Raw genomic sequence first — 17,701 nt, 5'->3', positions numbered from 1 at the left:
GATGCCAGTTTTAAAGCACACACTTCAAACTGATATCTTCTAGCTTCAAGACTGAAAGTCATGCTGGCCAAAATGTCAATCCCCATTATATATTCTGGAATAGGAGTGATCATTACTGATTAAGTTCTTCTAGATAATTGCCCTATTTTAAAATCAATTATAGTTTGTACAACTTCTGTTTACCCCCAAGGCCAGTTATTATCACTTTCACTTTCTGTCCTTTAAAATTCTTGGGATTTCCAAGACAGCAGAGGAATAAAACAGGGAGATTACCTTCCTCCCCACAAACACATCAAAAACTTATCTACATATGGAACAACTCCTAGAGGACCTTTGGAATGCTGGCAGAAGACCCCAGACTTCCCAAAAGCAAGTAAATTTCCTTTTAATGAGGTAGGGAAAGATTTTAAAGAGAGAGAGAGAGAAAGAATTTCAGGACAGGGATATGTGCCCCAGGGAGGAAGACGTGAATGACAAAAAGTTTCCCCACATTAGAAACCACCTCATAGGTGAGGACAGGAGGGAGCTTCCAAACTTCAGAGGGGAGTACAATGGTGGGTGCTCAGGAGACAAAATGGAGAGAATTCACCACAGAGATCATTGTCAAACAGCACTTTTCAGCCAAAAGTGGCTCTCACACTCACACCCACAGCAAAGAGTGGGTGCAGGATGCTGAAACTCAGGCTTGGGTCTTGAACCCAGGGAGAGAACCAGGGTTGGCTGCAGTGAGGATATTCTGAGAGGGCTAGTGGGCACAGCTTAGAGAGACCAAGGAAAAGATCAGATGTCCCAGAAAGGTAAGATATTGTTGTGGATGAGACACTGTAACTCCATGCATTCATAGACAGTGGCTGTGTGCCCCAATGGCCACCAAAACTGGCCAAACCAGTAGCAGTGTCAACAGCAGAATTAGACCCATCTGCAGTTTACAGTCCCAGAGAGGGAAATGTAAGCCACCAAGTAAGGGAAAGTGCCTGAGGCAGCAGGCAAAACATTGCCACTGTGGTCCCAAATCCAGAGGTGGCAGCTACCACCAGGTGGTGGGCAGACACAGGTGCCACCCACACCTTCCTGGGGGCCTAAGCTTTCCTTAGGGACCCACGACTTGGAGGCAGTTCCTCTGGGAAAATGCACGGCCTGCCTCAGGCCAAGTCTCTACCATTGCAGGCATTCCTGGTACATCTCAACTGTGGCTTCGATATCCGTCCCTCTCCCCAGCCTGAATGAGCAAGTGAGCCCTAACAAGGCTTAGCCTCTCCCCCCCCCACCCCCATCCTCCCCATGTCTGAGAGGGAATAGACACCAGAAGGTGGCCTACAAGCAGAGCCAGGCCCAAAATCAAAGCAGAACATCAGGGGCTGTATGACCAAAGAAGAGAATGGAGTTAGCAGGTACACTGGATTAAATTCCCCAATTAGGCTGAAACTGTGGATTTTAGGGGCAACTGTGGACTTTGGGAGCCAGTAAAAAATATAGTAATGCCATATTTGAGGCTGAGCAGACCCTAAACTGCCCACAACAGATCCAGAGACCTTCTTAGAAGTATTGGAGGACTTTGATGTGAGTTCCTTGCAGAGTTCTGGACCATTGAATGTTTCTTTCACAAATAGTCTTGGAGTTTTGTCTTCTGTGCTTTGCAGCCTATGAAGTCATTCTATAGTAATGGGTCAGGCTTGAACACCTGATGCAGGAAACCTGAGTCCAGGACTTTGAACCACCAGAGAATCCTAACCCCATGGAACATTAATTGGCAAGAGCTCTTCCGAAGACCACCATCTCAACACTAAGATCAAGCCCTACCCAAAAGCCAGCAAGCTCTGGGGCTGGACGCCCCATGCCAGTCCTCCAGCAAATGAGCATCACAACCCTGCACATTAGCAGGTAGGCTGGCCAAAGCCATACAAAACCCATCGATAGCCCAAACTACATTACTGTACATAGCACTGCCCTTCAGAGAGACAAGATTCAGCTCCACCTACCAGAACACAGGCACAAGTTTGCCAACACTAGGCAATGGTCCAAACCCATCCATGGGGGGCAGAATTTACAATAAAGAGGAATTAAGACCTTCCAGCCTGACGAAAGGAGTCTCCAAACATAGTAAGTTAAATGACAGGAAAAGACAGAGAAACATGCAGCAGATGAAGGAACACAGTAAAAACCCACAAGACCAAATAAATGACAAAGAAATAGGCAGTCTACCTGAAAAGAAATTCAGAGTAATGAGAGTAAAGATGAGCCAAAATTGTGAAAAATAAAAATAAAAAACAGAGGCACAGATAAATAGATTGGAAGTATGGATTGAGATTTGATTACAGAACTTACACAGGACTGGGGAAACAGACTCTTGGAGGGCACAAACAAAACCTTGTATGCCCCAGAACCCAGGAGAAAGGAGCAGTGATCCCACAAGAGACTGACCCAGACTTGTCTGTGAGTGCCCAGGAGTCTCCAGGGGAGGCATGGGTCGGTGGTGGCCTGCTGCAGGGTCTGGGGCACTCAGTGTTGCCGTGTGTGCACAGGACCTTCCGAAGGAGGTCACCATTATCTTCATTACCTCCACTAAGGTCTGGTCTCAGGTCAAACAAGGGAGGGAACACAGCTCTGCTCATCAACAGAAAATTGAATTAAAGATTTACTGAGCAAGGTCCCACCCATCAGAACAAGACCCAGTTTCCCCCATGGTCAGTCTCTCCCGTCAGGAAGCTTCCATATGCTTCTTATCCTTATCCATAAGAGGGCAGACAGAATGAAAATCATAGTCACAGAAAACTAATCAAACTGAACACATGGACCACAGCCCTGTCTAATTCAATGTAACTATGAGCAATACTGTGTAGGGCCATCCAAGATGGACAGGTCATGGTGGATAGTTCTGAAAAAAAAAAAAAAAAGTTGTCCACTGGATAAGGGAATGGCAAACCACTTCAGCATTCTTGCATTGAGACCCCATGAACAGTATGAAAAAGCAAAAAGTTATGACACTGAATGATGAATTCCCCAGGTCAGTAGATGCCCAATATTCTACTGGAGAAATAGTGGAGAAATTCTTTCATACAGAAAGAATGAAGAGATGGAACCAAAGTGAAGATAATGCCCAGTTGTAGATGTGACTGGTGATGAAAGTAAAGTCTGATGCTATAATGAACAATATTGCATAGGAACCTGGAATGTTAGGTCCATGAATCAAGGTAAATTGGAAGTGGTCAAACAGGAGGTGGCAAGAGTAAACATTGACATTTTAGGAATCAATAAACTAAAATGGACTTGAATGGTAAAATTTTAAATCAGGTGACCATTATATCTGCTACTGTGGGCAAGAATCCCTTAGAAGAAATGGAGAGCCCTCATAGTCAACAAAAGAGTCCAGAATGCAGTACATGGGTGCAATGTACTGCAAAATGTACTGTCAAAAATGACAGAATGATCTGTTTGATTCCAAGGCAAACCATTCAATATCACAGTAATTCAAGTCTATGCCCCAACCACTGAAGCAAAAGATGAAGTTGAAAGGTTCTAAGAAGAACTACAACACCTTCTAGACCTAACACCAAAAAAAGATGTCCCTTTTCTCATAGGGGATTAGAATGCAAAAGTAGAAAGTCAAGAGAAACCTGGAATAACAGGTAAGTTTGGCCTTTGAGTACAAAAGGAAGCAGAGCAAAGGCTACCAGTTTTGCCAAGAGAACACACTGGTCTTAACAAACACCCTCTTCCAACAACACAAGAGACGACTCTACACATGGATATAACCAGATGGTCAAAACTGAAATCAGATTGACTATATTCTTTGCAGTTGAAGATTGAGAAGCTCTGTACAGTCAGCAAAAACAGTACTGCATTCCCATTGTGGCTCAGATCATGAACTTCTTATTGAAAATTCAGACTTAAATTGAAGAAAGTAGGAAAAACTACTAGACCATGCAGGTATGACCTAAATTAAATCTATTACGATTATATAGTGGAAGTGAAAAATAGATTCAAGGGATTAGATCTGACAGATGAAGAGTCAGAGAACTACAGACAGAGGTTCATTACATTGTACAGGAGGCAGTGATCAAGACCATTCCTAAGAAAAAGTAATGCAAAAAGGCAAAATGGTTGTCTGAAGAGGCCTTACAAATAGATGAGAAAAGAAGAGAAGCCAAAGGCAAAGGAGAAAAGGAAAGATATATCCACCTGAATGCAGAGCTCCAAACAATAGCAAGGAGAGATTGAAAAAAAAAAAAAAAAGCCTTCCTCAGTGATCAATGTGAAGAAATAGAGAAAAACAATAGAATGGGAAAGACTAGAGATCTCTTCAAGAAAATTAGAGATATCAAAGGAACATTTCATGCAAAGATGGGCACAATAGACAGAAATGGTATGGCCCTAACAGAAGCAGAAGATATTAAGCAGAGGTGGCAAGAATACACAGAACTGTACAAAAAGATCTTCATGACCCAGGTAATCAAGATGGTGTGATCACTCACCTAGAGCCAGACATCCTGGAACGCAAAGTCAAATGGGCCTTAGGAAGCATCACTATGAACAAAGCTAGTGGAGGTGATGGAATTCCAGGTGAGCTATTTCAAATGCTAAAAGATGATACTATGAAAGTTCTGCACTCAATATGCCAGCAAATTTGGAGAACTCAGCAGTGGCCACAGGACTGGAAAAAGTCAGTTTTCATTCCAGTGCCAAAGAAAGGCAATGCCAAAGAATGTTCACACTACTGCACAATTTCACTCATCTCACATGCTAGCAAACTAATGCTCAAAATTCTCCAGGCCAGGTTTCAACAGAATATGAACCATGAAATTTCTGATGTTCAAGCTGGATTCAGTAAAGGCAACATAAGCAGATATCAAATTGCCAATATCCGCTGGATCATGGAAAAAGCAAGAGAGTTCCAGAAAAACATCTACTTCAGCTTTATTGACTACACCAGAGCCTTTGATTATGTGGATCACAACAAACTGGAAAATTCTTAAAAAGATGGGAATACCAGACAACCTGACCCGCCTCTTCAGAAATCTGTATGCAGGTCAAGAAGCAACAGTTAGAATAGGACATGGAAAAACACACTGGTTCCACATGGGAAAGGAGTAAATCAAGGCTATATATTGTCATTTTTTTAATTTAACTTATATGCAGAGTACATCATGAGAAATGCTGGGCTGGACGAAGCACAAGCTGGAACCAAGATTGCTGGGAGAAATATCAATAACCTCAGACATGCAGATGACACGACCCTAATGGCAGAAAGAGAAGAAGAACTAAAGAGCTTCTTGATGAAAGTGAAAGAGGAGAGTGAAAAAGTTAGCTTAAAGCTCAACATTCAAAAAACAAGGATCATAGCATCCAGTCCCATCACTTCATGGGAAATAGATGGGGAAACAGTGGAAACAGTGACAGACTTAATTGTTTTGGCCTCAAAATACTGCAGATGGTGACTGCAGCCATGAAATTAAAAGATGCTTGCTCCTTGGAAGAAAAGCTATGACCAACCGAGACAGCATATTAAAAAGCAGAGACATTACTTTGCTGACAAAGGTCCGTCTGGTCAAAGTTATTGGTTTTTCCAGTAGTTATGTATGGATATGAGAGTTGGACTCTACAGAAAGCTGAGTGCCAAAGTATTGATGCTTTTGAACTGTGGTGTAGGAAAAGACTCTTGAGAGTCCTTTGCACTGCAAAAGATCAAATCAGTCAATCCTAAAGGAAATCAGTCCTGAATATTCATTCCAAGGACTGATGCTAAAGCTGAAACTCCAATACTTTGGCCACCTGATGTGAAGAACTGACTCATTGGAAGATACCCTGATGCTGAGAGAGATTGAAGGCAGGAGGAGAAGGGGACAACAGAAGATTAGATAATTGGATGGTATCACTGACCTGATAGACATGATTTTGAGCAAGCTTCAGGAGTTAGTGATGCACAGGGAAGCCTGGCATGCTGCAGTCCATGAGGTCATGACAAGTGGGACAGACTGAGCGACTGAAATGAACTGATGGATCGAAAAAACACAAGCAATGTTTAACAAGGACCTAGAAGTATTAATGCTTTTGAACTGTGGTGTTGGAGAAGACCCTTGAGAGTCCCTTGGACTGCAAGGAGATACAACCAGTCCATTCTGAAGATCAGCCCTGGGGTTTCTTTGGAAGGAATGATGCTAAAGCTGAAACTCCAATACTTCGGCCACCTCATGTGAAGAGTTGACTCATTGGAAAAGACTCTGATGCTGGGAGCGATTGGGGGCAGGAGGAGAAGGGGACGACAGAGGATGAGATGACTGGATGGCATCACTGACTTGATGGACGTGAGTCTGGGTGAACTCCGGGAGTTGGTGATGGACAGGGAGGCCTGGTGTGCTGCGATTCATGGGGTTGCAAAGAGTCGGACACGACTGAGTGACTGAACTGAACTGAACTGAGAAGTATTAAAGAATAGACAATCAGTAATAAATAACACAATAACTGAGATTAAACACACACTAGAGGGAACCAGTAGCAGATTAACTGAGGCAGGAGAATGGATAAGAGAGCTGAAAGAATGGTGGGAATAACTGTAGCACAGCAGAGTAAAGAAAAGTGAGTAAAAAGAAATGAGGAATCTCAGAGACATCTGGGACAATATTAAGGGAACAAACATTCAAATCATACAGGTCACAGAAAAAGAAGACTAAAGAAAAAGGCATGAGAAAATATTTCAAGAGATTATAGTCAAAAATCTTTCCTAAAATGAGAAAGGAATTATCCACCCAATTACCAGTAGCCCAGAGGGTCTCATACAGGATAAACTCAAGTGAAAGATGCCAAGACACATATAAATCAAATTAACAAAAATTAAACACAAAGAACAAATATTAAAAGCAGCAAAGGAAAAGAAACTAATAATATACAAGGAGGTTCCCATAAGGCTAACAGAGGATCAACTGAAGCTCTGTGGGTCAGAAGGGAGTGACAGGATATACTTAAAGTGCTGAAAGGACAAAACTTACAGCTAAGATTATTCTATTAGGCAAGGATCTTATTCATATTCAAAGGAAAAATCGAAAGCTTTATAGATAAACAAGAATTAAGAGAATTCAGGATCATAAACAGCTTTACAACAAATTCTAAAGGAACTTCTCTAGACAGGAAACATTAAAGAAAGAAAAGGCCTACAAAAACAAACCCAGAACAACAAAGTAATGGTAAAAGGATGCTGCTGCTGCTGCTGCTGCTGCCAAGTCGCTTCAGTCGTGTCCAACTCTGTGCGACCCCATAGACGGCAGCCCACTAGGCTCCCCCGTCCCTGGGATTTTCGAGGCAAGAACACTGGAGTGGGTTGCCATTTCCTTCTCCAATGCATGAACATGAAAACTGAAAGTGAAGTTGCTCAGTCGTATCCTACTCCTAGCGACCCTATGGACTGCAGCCTACCAAGTCTCCTCTGTCCATGGGATTTTCCAGGCAAGAGTACTGGAGTGGGTTGCTATATCAATAATTACCTTAAATGTTAATGGACTAAATGCTCCAACCAAAAGACACAGATTGGCTGAATGGATACAAAAATTAGTCCCCTATACATGCTGTTGACAAGAGACCCACCTCAGATATAGGGACACATATGGACTGAAAGTGAGGGGCAAGAAGAAGATTCTACGCAAAGGAAATTAAAAGAATGTGGGAGTAGCAATACTTATATCAGATAAAATAGAATTTAAAGAGTGTTACAAGAGACAAAGAAGGGCACTATATATTGATGAAGGGATCAATCCAAGAAGAAGATATAGGAATTATAAATATACATGCACCCAAAATAGGAGCACCTCAATACATAAGGCAAATACTAACAACTATTATAGAGGAAATCGAGAGTAACACAATAATAATGGGAAACTTTAATACCCCATTCACACCAATGGAAAGATCATTCAGACAGAAAATTAATAAAGAAACACAAGCTTTAAATGATACACTGGACCAATTGGACCTAATTGATATCTACAGGGCATTCATGCAAAAGCAGTAGCCTTCACTTTTTTCTTAAGTGCACATGGAACAATCTCCAGGACAGATCACATCTTGGGTCAGAAATCAAGCGTTGTCAAATTTTTAAAAACTGAAATCACTTCAGGCATCTTTTCTGATGACTATGCTATAAAATTAGGTGTCAACTACAGGGTGGAGGGACTACAAAACCACAAACACATGGAGGCTAAACAATGTGATACTGAATAAACAACAGATCACTGAATAACTCGAAAGGAAAATCAAATTGTAACTAGAAAATAATGAGAAGGAAAACATGACAACTGGAAACCTATGGGATGCACTAAAGCAGTGCTAAGAGGGAAGTTTATAGCAAGAAAAGCTTACACCTAGAGACAAGAAAAATATCTAATAAACAACCTAACCTTAACCTAAAGGAACTAGAAAAAATAGAACAAAAATCCCAAAGTTAGTAGAAATAAATAAATCTTAAGAGCAGAGCAGAAACAAATGAAAAAGAAATAAAGGACACAATAGCAAATACCAGTAGAGCTAAAATATGATTCTCTGAGAAGATAAAATTGACAAACCATCAGAAACATCAAAAAAAAAAGGGGGGGGGGTGGAATTCAATCAAAATTAGAAAAGAAAAAGGAGAAGATACAGCAGACAATACAAAAGTTCTTAAGAGATTACTATGAGCGACTATATGCCAATAAAAAGGACAATCTAGAAGAAATGGACAAATTCCTAGGAGTAAAACCTTCCAAAACTGCACCAGGAAGAGATAGAAAATATGAACAGACCAATTCCAAGCACAGAAGTTAACACTGTAATAAAAAAAATAGTCTCCAAAAAAAGCAAAAGCCCGGGGTCAGATGGCTTCACAGGTGAATTCTACCAAAAGTATAAAGAAGAGCTAACACATATACTGCTCAAACTCTTTCAGAAAATTGCAGAGGAAGAAAAACTCCCAATCTCATTTATGAGGTTACCATCATCCTGATAATTAAACCAGACAAAAGTGCCAAGAAAAAAGAAAATTACAGGCCAATATCATGATGAACACAGATTCAACAATCCTCAATAAAATTCTAGCAAACAGAATCAACAACACATTAAAATGATTGTATACCATGATCAAGTGGGCTTTATCTCAGGAATGCAAGGACTTCAATACATAAAAATCAATGTGATACACCGTATTAAAGTTGAAATTTAAAAATCATATGATCATCTCAATAGATGCAGAGAAAGCTTTTGATAAAATTCAACATCCATGTGTGATAAATATTCTCCAGGTAGTAGACATAGAAGGATCATACCACAATGTAGTAAAGGCCATATACAACAAACCCACAGTAAATATTCTCAATGGTGAAAAACTGAAAGCATTTCCTCTAAGATCAGGAAAAAGACAAATGTGCCCACTTTTGTCACTATTATTCAACATAGTTTTGGAAGTCTTATCCACAACAATCAGAAAAGAAAAGGAAATAAAAGGAATCTAGAGTGGAAGAGAAATAAAATTTTCATTCTTTGCTGACAACATGACATTAAACATAGAAAATTACCAGAGCTAATCACTAAATATAGCAGAGTCACAGGATATAGTATTAATACAAAGAAATCCCTTGCATTCCTATACACTAAAAAAAAAAAAAAAAAAATCAGAAAGAGAAATTAAAGAAATAATCTCATTTGCCATTGCAACAGGAAGAATAAAATACCTAGGAATAGACCTAATTAAAGACACAAAAGACCTGTATGTGAAAACTATAAGACATTTTTGAAAGAAATCAAAGATGACACAAACAGATGGAGAGATATATATACCATTTCTTGGATTGGAAAAATCAATGTTGTGAAATGATTATAATACCCAAATCATTCTACAGACTCAATCAATTCCTACCATACTATAAGTAGTGCTTTTCACAGAGCAAAAAATTTCAAAATATGTGTGGAAACACAAGAGACTCTGAATAGCCAAATCAATCCTGAGGAGGGGAAATGAAGGAGCTAGAGGAATCAATCTTTCTGTCTTCATACTACACTACAAAGCTACAGTCATCAATATAGTATGGTGCTGGCACAAAAACAGAAATATAGGCCAATGGAACAAGATAGAAAGCCCATAGATAAGCCCATGCAACCATGGGCACCTTGACTTTGACAGAGAAGGAAAGAATATACAATGGAGAAAAGACAGCGTCTTCAATAAGTGTTTCTGGAAAACTGGATAGCTACACTTAAATTAATGAACTTAGCACACCCCCTAACACCATACACAAAAGTAAACCCAAAATGGATTAAAGACTTATATGCAAGGCCATAAACTATAAAACTCTTAGAGAAAAACATAGAACACCCCTTGACATAAATCACAGTAGGATACTTTATGATCCACCTTTTAGAATAATGGAAATAAAAACAAAAATAAACAAGCGAGACCCAATTAAATTTAAAAGCTTTTGCACAGCAAAAAACAAGGTGAAAAGACAATCCTCAGAATGGGAGAATATAATAGCAAATGAAACAACTGACGAAGAGTAATCTCCAAAATATACAAGCAGCTGATGCATCTCAATACCAGAAGAACAAACAACAACAACAACAACAACAAAAACTGGGCTAAAGACTCAAACATACATTTCTCCAAAGAAGACATACTCAGATGGTAAAGAATATGCCTGCAATGCAGGAGACCTGGGTATGGAAGATCCACTGGACAAAGAAATGGCAACCCACTCCAGTATTCTTGCTGGTGAATTCCATGGACAGGGGAACCTGGCAGGCTACAGTCTATGAGGTCACAAAGAATCACACACAATGGAGCAGCTAACACACACACACACATACACACACAATACACACATGAAGGGATGTTCACCATCTCTCATTATTCAATTCAGTTTAGTTCAGTCGCTCAGTCGTGTCTGACTTTTTGTGACCCCATGAATCGCAGCACGCCAGGCCTCTCTGTCCATCACCAACTCCCAGAGTTCACTCAGACTCATGTCCATCGAGTCAGTGATGCCATACAGCCATCTCATCCTCTGTCGTCCCCTTCTCCTCCTGCCCCCAATCCCTCCCAGCATCAGAGTCTTTTCCAACGAGGCAACTCTTCGCATGAGGTGGCCAAAGTACTGGAGTTTCAGCTTTAGCATCATTCCTTCCAAAGAAATCCCAGGGCTGATCTCCTTCAGAATGGACTGGTTGGATCTCCTTGCAGACCAAGGGACTCTCAAGAGTCTTCTCCAACACCACAGTTTAAAAGCATCAATTCTTCGACGCTCAGCTTTCTTCACAGTCCAACTCTCACATCCATACATGACCACAGGAAAAACCATAGCCTTGACTAGATGGACCTTTGTTGGCAAAGTAATGTCTCTGCTTTTCAATATGCTATCTAGGTTGGTCATAACTTTCCTTCCAAAGAGTAAGCGTCTTTTAATTTCATGGCTGCAGTCACCATCTGCAGTGATTTTGGAGCCCAAAAAAATAAAGTCTGTCACTGTTTCCACTGTTTCCCCATCTATTTCCCATGAAGTGATGGGACCGGATGCCGTGATCTTCGTTTTCTGAATGTTGAGCTTTAAGCCAACTTTTTCACTCTCCACTTTCACTTTCATCAAGAGGCTTTTTAGCCTCTTTTTAGCCTTTTTCCTCTTCACTTTCTGCCACAAGGGTGGTGTCATCTGCATATCTGAGGTTATTGATATTTCTCCTGGCAATCTTGATTCCAGCTTGTGCTTCTTCCAGTCCAGCGTTTCTCATGATGTACTCTGCATATATGTTAAATAAGCAGGGTGACAATAAACAGCCTTGACCTACTCCTTTTCCTATTTGAAACCAGTCTGTTGTTCCATGTCCAGTTCTAACTGTTGCTTCCTGACCTGTATACAGATTTCTCAAGAGTAGAGAAATGCAAATCAGAACTACAATGAAGTATCACTTCACATTGGTCAGAACGGCTATCATCAAAAAATCTACAAGTAATAAACCCTGGAAAGGGTGTGGAGAAAAGGGAAACCTCTTGCATGTGGGAATGTAAGTGGATACAGCCACTATGGAAAACAGTATGGAAATTCCTTAAAAAAACAAACAACTAGTAATCACACTACCGTATGACCCAACAATCTCACTACTGGGTATATACACTGAGGAAGCCATAATTGAAAAAGACGCATATACCCCAATTTTCACTGCAGCACTGTTTATAAGAGCTAGGACATGGAAGCAAGCTAGATGCCCATTGATGGATGAATGGATAAAGTAGTGGTACATACATACAATGGAATAAAAAGTAATAAATTTGAGTCAATTTTAATGAGGTGGGTGAACCTAGAGCCTATTATCCAGAGTGAATAAGTCAAAAAGAGAAAAACATATTGTATATTAATACACATATATGGAATCTATAAAAATTCTACAGATGAACCAGTTTGCAGGGCAGCAATATAGATGCAAACATAGAGAACAGATTTTGGACCCAATGGGGGAAGGAGAGGAAGGTACGAATTTAAAGAGTAACATTGAAACATATATATTACCATATGTAAAATAGATAACAAGTGGGAATTTTCTGTATGATCCAGGGAGCTCAAATCCTGTGCTCTGTGAAACCCTAGAAGGGTGGAATGGTGTGGAAGTTGATAGAAAGGTTCAAGAGGGACGGGACATATGTATGCCTACGGCTGATTCATGTTTATGTATGACAGAAAGTAACACAATGTTGAAAGGCAATTATCCTCCCATTAAATATTTTAAAAATTCTTGGGATTTCATATATTAAAGAGGCCCCTTCCTCGGTGTTTTTAATGCCCCAACAGTCATTTCTGAGCCATTATCCAAAAAACATTATCACTTTTACCTGAGGCTGCCTATCTTTTCTAGCCTAAGAATCTACCAGATCTTGACCTTCTTTTTTTTGTGTGTGAGTAAACTTTTTATTTATTTATTTTTGTTGTTTTTTGTTTGTTTTTTAAGTATAAATTTATTTCTCTTAATTGGAGGCTAATTACTTTACAATATTGTATTGGTTTTGCCATACATTGACATGAATCTGCCACCAGTGTACATGCGTTTTCCATCCTGAAACCCGCTCCCGCCTCCCTCCCCATATCATCCCTCTGGGTCATCCCAGTGCACCAGCCTCAAGCATCCTGTATCATGCATCGAACCTGGACTGGCGATTCATTTCACATAATGATATTATACATGTTTCAATGCCATTCTCCCAAATCATCCCACCCTTGCCCTCTCCCACAGAGTCCAAAAGACTGTTCCATACATCTGTGTCTCTTTTGCTGTCTCACATACAGGGTTATCATTACCATCTTTCTAAATTCCAGATATAGGCATTAGTATACTGTATTGGGAGGAGCTACTCCATGCCCCCACGCCCGAGGCCAGGGGCGGTGAGGAGTTACCCAGAGCCGTGGCTGCGTGGGCGCAGGAGGGCCTAGAGGAGCTATCCCACACTGAAGGTCAGGATGGGCGGCGGTGAGGAGATACCCCTGGTCCAAGGTAAGAAGCAATGGCTGCGCTTTGCTGGAGCAGGCATGAAGAGATAACCCACACCCAAGGTAAGAGAAACCCAAGTAAGACGGTAGGTGTTGCAAGAGGGCATCAGAGGGCAAACACACTGAAACCATACTCACAGAAAACTAGTCAATCTAATCACACTAGGACCACAGCCTTGTCTAACTCAATGAAACTAAGCCATGCCCGTGGGGCAACCCAAGACAGGCGGGTCATGGTGGAGAGATTTGACAGAATGTGGTCCACTGGAGAAGGGAATGGCAAACCACTTCAGTATTCTTGCCTTGAGAACCCCATGAACAGTATGAAAAGGCGAAATGATAGGATACTGAAAGAGAAACTCCCCAGGTTAGTAGGTGCCCAATATGCTACTGGAGATCAGTGGAGAAAAAACTCCAGAAAGAATGAAGGGATGGAGCCAAAGCAAAAAGAATACCCAGTTGTGGATATGACTGTGATAGAAGCAAGGTCCGATGCCATAAAGAGCAATATTGCATAGGAACCTGGAATGTCAGGTCCATGAATCAAGGAAAATTGAAAGTGGTCAAACAGGAGATGGCAAGAGTGAATGTCGACATTCTAGGAATCAGTGAACTGAAATGGACTGGAATGGGTGAATTTAACTCAGATGACCATTATATCTACTACTGCGGGCAGGAATCCCTCAGAAGGAATGGAGTGGCCATCGTGGTCAACAAAAGAGTCCGAAATGCAGTACTTGGATGCAATCTCAAAAACGACAGAATGATCTCTGTTCATTTCCAAGGCAAACCATTCAATATCACAGTAATCCAAGTCTATGCCCCAACCAGTAATGCTGAAGAAGCTGAAGTTGAATGGTTCTATGAAGAACTATAAGACCTTTTAGAACTAACACCCAAAAAAGATGTCCTTTTCATTATAGGGGACTGGAATGCAAAAGTAGGAAGTCAAGAAACACCTGGAGTAACAGGCAAATTTGGCCTTGGAATACGGAATGAAGCAGGGCAAAGACTCATGGAGTTTTGCCAAGAAAATGCACTGGTCATAACAAACACCCACTTCAAACAACACAAGAGAAGACTCTACACATGGACACCACCAGATGGTCAACACGAAATCAGATTGATTATATTCTTTGCAGCCAAAGATGGAGAAGCTCTATACAGCCAGCAAAAACAAGACCAGGAGCTGACTCTGGCTCAGACCATGAACTCCTTATTGCCAAATTCAGACTTAAATTGAAGAAAGTAGGGGAAACCACTAGACCATTCAGGTATGACCTAAATCAAATCCCTTATGATTATACAGTGGAAGTGAGAAATAGATTTAAGGGCCTAGATCTGATAGATAGAGTGCCTGATGAACTATGGAATGAGGTTCATGACATTGTACAGGAGACAGGGATCAAGACCATTCCCATAGAAAAGAAATGCAAAAAAGCAAAATGGCTGTCTGAGGAGGCGTTGCAAATAGCTGTGAAAAGAAGAGAAGTGAAAAGCAAAGGAGAAAGGGAAAGATATAAGTATCTGAATGTAGAGTTCCAAAGAATAGCAAGAAGAGATAAGAAAGCCTTCTTCAGCAATCAATGCAAAGAAATAGAGGAAAACAACAGAATGGGAAAGACTAGGGATCTCTTCAAGAAAATCAGCAATAGCAAAGGAACATTTCATGCAAAGATGAGCTTGATAAAGGACAGAAATGTTATGGACTTTACAGAAGCAGAGGATATTAAGAAGAGATGGCAAGAATACACAGAAGAACTGTACAAAAAGATCTTCACAACCCAGATAATCACGATGGTGTGATCACTGACCTAGAGCCAGACATCCTGGAATGTGAAGTCAAGTGGACCTTAGAAAGCATCACTACGAACAAAGCTAGTGGAGGTGATGGAATTCCAGTTGAGCTATTCCAAATCCTGAAAGATGATGCTGTGAAAGTGCTGCACTCAATACGCCAGCAAATTTGGAAAACTCAGCAATGGCCACAGGACTGGAAAAGGTCAGTTTTCATTCCAATCCCAAAGAAAGGCAATGCCAAAGAATGCTCAAACTACTGCACAATTGCCCTCATCTCACACGGCTAGTAAAGTAATGCTCAAAATTCTCCAAGCCAGGCTTCAGCAATATGTGAACCGTGAACTTCCTGATGTTCAAGCTGGTTTTAGAAAAGGCAGAGGAACCAGAGATCAAATTGCCAACATCTGCTGGATCATGGAAAAAGAAAGAGAGTTCCAGAAAAACATCTATTTCTGCTTTATTGACTATGCCAAAGTCTTTGACTGTGTGGATCACAATAAACTGTGGAAAATTCTTCAAGAGATGGGAATACCAGACCACCTGATCTGCCTTCTGAGAAATTTGTATGCAGGTCAGGAAGCAACAGTTAGAGCTGAACATGAAACAACAGACTGGTTCCAAATAGGAAAAGGAGTTCGTCAAGGCTGTATATTGTCACCCTGTTTATTTAACTTATATGCAGAGTACATCATGAGAAACGCTGGACTGGAAGAAACACAAGCTGGAATCAAGATTGCCAGGAGAAATATCAATAACCTCAGATATGCAGATGACACCACCCATATGGCAGAAAATGAAGAGGAACTCAAAAGCCTCTTGATGAAAGTGAAAGAGGAGAGTGAAAAAGTTGGCTTAAAGCTCAACATTCAGAAAATGAAGATCTTGGCATCTGGTCCCACCACTTCATGGGAAATAGATGGGGAAACCGTGGAAACAGTATCAGACTTTATTTTTCTGGGCTCCAAAATCACTACAGATGGTGACTGCAGCCATGAAATTAAAAGATGCTTACTCTTTGGAAGGAAAGTTATGACCAACCTGGATAGCATATTGAAAAGCAGAGACATTACTTTGCCAACAAAGGTTCGTCTAGTCAAGGCTATGGTTTTTCCTGTGGTCATGTATGGATGTGAGAGTTGGACTGTGAAGAAAGCTGGGCACCGAAGAATTGATGCTTTTGAACTGTGGTGTTGGAAGAGACTCTTGAGAGTCCCTTGGTCTGCAAGGAGATCCAACCAGTCCATTCTAAAAAGATGAGTCCTGGGTGTTCTTTGGAAGGACTGATGCTGAAGCTGAAACTCAAGTACTTTGGCCACCTCATGAGAAGAGTTGACTTACTGGAAAAAACTCTGATGATGGGAGGGATTGGGGGAAGGAGGAGAAAGGGACGACAGAGGATGAGATGGCTGGATGGCATCACCGACTCGATGGACATGAGTTTGAGTGAACTCCAAGAGTTGGTGATGGACAGGGAGGCCTGGTGTGCTGTGATTCATGGGGTCGCAAAGAGTCGGACACGACTGAACTGAATACTCCATTGTGTATATGTACCAAGCTTTCTTATCCATTCGTCTGCCAATGGACATCTAGGTTGCTTCCATGTCCTGGCTATTGTAAACAGTGCTGTGATGAATATTGGGGTACACGTGTCTCTTTCAATTCTGGTTTCCTCGGTATTTATACACAGCAGTGGGATTGCTGGGCCATATGGCAGTTTTATTTCAGGTTTTAAAGGTATCTCCACACTGTTCTCCATAGTGGCTGTACTAGTTTGCATTCCCACCAACAGTGTAAGAGGGTTCCCTTTTCTCTGCACCCTCTCCAGCGTTTATTGCTTGTAGACTTTTGGATAGCAGCCATTCTGACTGGTGTGAAATGCTACCTCATTGTGGTTTTGATTTGCATTTCTCTGATAATGAGTGATGTTGAGCATATTTTCATGTGTTTGTTAGCCATCTGTATGTCTTCTCTGAAGTAATGTCTGTTTAGTTCTTTGGCCCATTTTTTGATTGGGTCGTTTATTTTTCTGGAATTGAGCTGCAGGTGTTGCTTGCATATTTTTGAGATTAATTCTTTGTCATTTGCTTCATTTGCTATTATTTTCTCCCATTCTGAAGGCTGTCTTTTCATCTTGCTTATAGTTTCTTTTGTTGTGCAGAAGCTTTTAAGTTTAATTAGGTCCCATTTGTTTATTTTTGCTTTTATTTCCAATATTCTTGGAGGTGGATCATAGAGGATCCTGCTGTGATTTATGTCGGTGAGTGTTTTGTCTATGTTTTCCTCTAGGAGTTTTATAGTTTCTGGTCTTACATTTAGATCTTTAAGGAGAGCCATAAACTTATCTTTTCTAGATACTCTGTTAATTGCTTTTGTTGCATTCCCTGTCTTCCTTTTCTTTCAAAATTCCATTTTCC

General features: G+C 40.8%; 1 protein-coding gene across 1 annotated transcript in view; it reads right to left on the bottom strand.

Moving 5' to 3' along the window:
- The window catches only part of GUCY1A2 (guanylate cyclase 1 soluble subunit alpha 2), a 600,412-nt gene extending 588,641 nt beyond the window's left edge, over positions 1-11,771 (bottom strand). The window contains exon 1 of the mRNA XM_061440208.1: positions 10,669-11,771. The gene's annotated coding sequence lies outside the window, so the exon portion shown is untranslated. The remainder of the gene's footprint in view (positions 1-10,668) is intronic.
- Between the last annotated feature and the right edge of the window lie 5,930 nt (positions 11,772-17,701).

The sequence above is a fragment of the Bos javanicus genome, chromosome 15 (assembly GCF_032452875.1).
Source record: "Bos javanicus breed banteng chromosome 15, ARS-OSU_banteng_1.0, whole genome shotgun sequence".
Lineage (NCBI taxonomy): Eukaryota > Metazoa > Chordata > Mammalia > Artiodactyla > Bovidae > Bos > Bos javanicus.
The sequence above is the reverse complement of the archived record's forward strand: the minus strand, read 5'-3'. Positions and strand labels throughout refer to the sequence as shown.